This window comes from Neomonachus schauinslandi, chromosome 14 (assembly GCF_002201575.2).
Source record: "Neomonachus schauinslandi chromosome 14, ASM220157v2, whole genome shotgun sequence".
Taxonomy (NCBI): domain Eukaryota; kingdom Metazoa; phylum Chordata; class Mammalia; order Carnivora; family Phocidae; genus Neomonachus; species Neomonachus schauinslandi.
Window position 1 is genome coordinate 39,971,649 of NC_058416.1, and position 4,311 is coordinate 39,975,959.

Here is a 4,311-nt window from a genome sequence, read left to right on the forward strand (position 1 = left end):
CGCCTTTACTTCACACATTTATCGACATCCTCTGGGCACATAGCTTGGATAAAGGCAACTATAACAAGATTAGTTCCAGCATAACAGTGGAGGCAAAAGCCTGACACCAGTTTTAAAAAGCAAACAAAGCCTAATTCTTAGAGAAATAGAAGAACCCTCCAGCAGAAATATACACCTTTCTTTCTATACATAAAGTTCAATTATTCCAGCCATTCCTCCTTAATACATACACATATACTACTTCTTCAGAAGGACACAATCCAAAGTACCTTCCAGCTATGTTCCTAGAGGCAATGTCATGAGACCACTATTTTTCCAGTCCAGTGTCTCCAAGTAATTTATTTATTTCTTTAGTTGAGTCTTAATCTGATCCAGTTGTAATATCTCATGATCCTACAGCCTTAGACTATTTCATAAATGTAATCCCTATCAACCACCTCTTACGTACCACAATGCAGAGTAACTACAGCTACTATGAAAACTTCCATTTAGAACATGGAGAGAGGGGAAGAAATCACAGGATATTTGCTGCTGGACAGAGTTAATGAAGCAAAGCAGAGAACCACTTGTTGGCATCATTTTGGTTGACTTGACAGTGGTGAGAATTCTATTGTCAACTAATGTGGCTCTCTGATATTGCCTGCTGGAATCATTCCTATCACCAAGGGGACACCTAAAAGGACATGAGAATAGACAACCTGTTTGGGGAAAGAGAAGGGTGTATTTCATTTGCAATTGACTTGTTAACAGTATGGGGTGCAAAAATGGCCTGAGGCCATCTAAGGAATTAGGACATTCTGTGCCATTGAGTTTAGTGCATCACAGGCCTGTTACATAGTGTGGTTTTTGCTGGTGCTACGGTTAGAATAAAACCATAGTCACCTGTCTATCAGTTTCATTTTACGGCAACTTACTAAAATTAAACACCAAAAACTTTATCAGGTCAGCATGGCGGCTCAGTGGAAGAGCCAAGGCTGGGCTATACTCATAGATTTTCTGTTCATTAGCAGCAACTCTGGGCTCCACACATACACAGTGCACTTTGTTTGACAAACTTTATTCAGGACAGTGTGGGTGAAGAAACTGTCTGGACTGGCAGAGAACTCTTCTTTCTCTTCTAGAATAGCACCCTGCCCCCAAACTGAATTCCAGGCCAGTGTAGTTTGCAATGGCAGTGTCATACTGTTTGTCAGGAGGGGACCCAGTATGAGGCACTGGGGTGTGGCCCCATGTATCAGGGTACCCCTCATTCTCCATTAATCCCTTTCCGTTGTAGTTGACAGGATCTCCCACTTCCTCAGTCAGCATTTCAGTCTTATGTGGAGAAGGTGAAGCAAGTCAGAGAACTCGACCTCTCTGCACTTCGGTCTGTCTTGATTTGGACCTCAACATTATTAGTTCCCAACTCCCCTTTTTTTCTGCTCACATTCAGGAAAATCTTGATGGGTGCATGCAAATTTTTTGTTGTACCTTATTGAGGGTCCTCAGGAAAAATCAGCATAATCTGATTTATCAGTCTGGGTACAATCAGGAGAGAGAAATCACACAGTAATTTGGCCAGAGAAACTTTAATACAAAATTTTTTTCACTCTAATAGGGGATTGGTATAAGAAGTAAAGAGGACAGTGAAGAATATAGGCTTGAATCCTTGCTTTAGCAGTACATGTCCTAAAATTAGAACCATACAGAGAAGATTAGCATGGCCCCTGCACAAGGATGACACACAAATTCATGAGGCATTCCATATTTAAAAAAAAAAAAAAAAAATTAAAAGAGAGTTGAAATAGAGTACCCAGAGAAGGGCCCCACCACCAGTAGGATGGACATCCAGACCTTGCTGGAGAGGACTCAGCTGTGGTTCACCGGATGGCAGAGAAGTCTCTGTGGTATCATGCTGGTAGAACTTGCTGGAAATGTATCCTTTAGGATGCAAGGGAAAGCTGTTCACAGAGACATGTATCATGGAGGCATTCCATCCCCCTTACAAAACCATCCAGGGGGACTTTGGAGGAAGATGCAGTCTGTGGGTGCTGCTGGCCATTGCGCACTGCAGAAGCTGGGGGTTGGCCCTGTGCGCTATGGGAAGCAAGCAAACCAGAACTGGGAAACAAAACCCTTTTCCTCCTGCAATTTCTCTCTAGTGCCCTCTGTTGGAAAGACCTATTATTATGCCAGCTGGCAAAGGAAAATCATTTAAGGGCCCAAATCTATTTTCACACAGCAAGCAAAAAGAATAAATTTGGAACTTTGAAATAATAGACTGATAACTAGCAGACTGACCCATTGACCTTTTGCTACTAAGTTTTCTAAAGCTTTACCCTTCATAGCCATATGCCTTAAGCAAGAAACTTAAGGATATAGTGTTGGCAACTGCTTTATATCTACATACAAAATCTTATTTTCTCACCCTACAATGCAGGAGTCTGTACTGCCCCAACCCCCCACTGAGCCACGGCTCAGCTAGTTCTGCATTTTCTCTGATGATCTAAAACAATGATCCCACTTCTGGTATTGATGTCTATATTACTTGGGACTCTGAGGTTGTATATTACAGAATCCAGCTTGAACTAGGTAATGGTGGAAATGCATTTTAAGAATGCATAAAAGTATTGCGAGGAATCCATATTAGTCAAGTTTCTTTGCACTGTAAGTGATAGAAATCCAAGTATTAAAATGGCTTAAGCAATAAATAGAATTCTCTAGTTCACATAATTCCAGTAGTAAAGCCAAGATGATGTGTGTTTGAAGCCAGACGCTCAAAGATATCATCAGGATTTAGTTTTTCACTTCCTCTTGGCTCTGCTTTTCTTGAATTCACTTTAGCCTCAGGCATACTTCCCTCATAGTGGTCCCCAAATGCTAAATTATTTGAGCTTAAGATAGTAGTGTGAAAAACAACAATAACAACAGCACCAACAATAAGAACAAAAACTGCCTTCTTGTCTTAAGAGTTCCTTCAAAAATCCTATAATTAAGTGATAGGAACCCAGATTGGTGACTCAAAACAATAAATATCTACTGTGTGCCTTAACCTTTATCCCAAGTCTGGAGAGAGACCAGTGGGTGGAAAAAATAGCAACAGGGAGGAGAGTTGTTCAGTCTCTATATTTAAATACTTTATTTTTGAAATCTCAAGAACTTTAGCAGTGAGATGAGATACTTCTTTCCTAAATTTCACTGACAATTATAATTTTCCAAACTGGGTGGCACAGGATTATATATACACCATGGTATTTGGTTTACCCACACACCAATTTCGTTTATTTGTTTGTTTGTTTGTTGTGGTAAAAAAAAACATATAGAATTTACCATTTTAACCATTTTTAAGTGCATAGTTTACTAGTGTTAACCATATACACCTTGTGATGCAATGGTTCTCTAGAACTTTTTCCTCTTTTAAAACTGAAGCTCTATGCTATTAATTGTGTAAGACTGATGAATCACAGACCTGTACCCCTGAAACAAATAATACATTATATGTTAATTAAAAAATAAAAACTGAAGCTCTATATCCATTGACCAACAACTCCGCCTCCCTCTTGCCCCTAACAACCACCATTCTATTTTCTTTTTTTCTTTATTTAAAAAAATTTTTTTGAAAGAGTTTATTTATTTATTTGACAGAGAGAAAGAGAGAACACAAGCAGGGGGAGCGGCAGGCAGAGGGAGAAGCAGGCTCCCCGCTGAGCAAAGAGCCAGATGTGGGACTCGCTCCCAGGACCTTGGGATCATGACGTGAGCTGAAGACAGACACTTAACCGACTGAGCTACCCAGGTGCCCCACCATTCTATTTTCTATTTCTAAGAGTTGGACTAGATGATTACAATTTTTTAATTAGAAAGTTATTATTTCTCTCTTTAAGTTAGTTTTCAAGCTAGCATGCCTCAAGACAATATTTGGAGAAGACGCTTTTGAAATACTGTCAAAGGACAGTATGAGTTTACTTATAAGATTTTGACTTTTTTTAAAAAGATTTTTTTATTTATTCATTTGAGAGAGAGAGGGAGAGAGAGCAAGAGTATGAGAGTACAAGCAGAGGGGAGGGTCAGAGGGAGAAGGTCAGAGGGAGAGGGAGAAGCAGACTCTCTGCTGAGCAGGGAGCCCGATGTGGGGCTCGATCCCAGGACCTGGGGATCATGACCTGAGTCGAAGGCAGACGCTTAAATATCTGAGCCACCAGGCACCCCAGATTTTGACCTTTTTGCATACATTATTAAAAATATCAAAGGGACAAAGTGAAATACACTTAGAGGTATATTAAATTATATATATATATATATATATATATATATATATATATATATATATAT

At 39.6% G+C, this 4,311-nt stretch overlaps 1 non-coding gene across 1 annotated transcript; it reads left to right on the top strand.

Annotated features, from left to right (window-relative positions):
* Positions 1–1,648: 1,648 nt before the first annotated feature.
* Positions 1,649–1,751, top strand: LOC123326731. Its single transcript, XR_006541284.1, has one exon. It is a non-coding gene; the product is annotated as a U6 spliceosomal RNA (small nuclear RNA).
* The last annotated feature ends 2,560 nt before the right edge of the window (positions 1,752–4,311 follow it).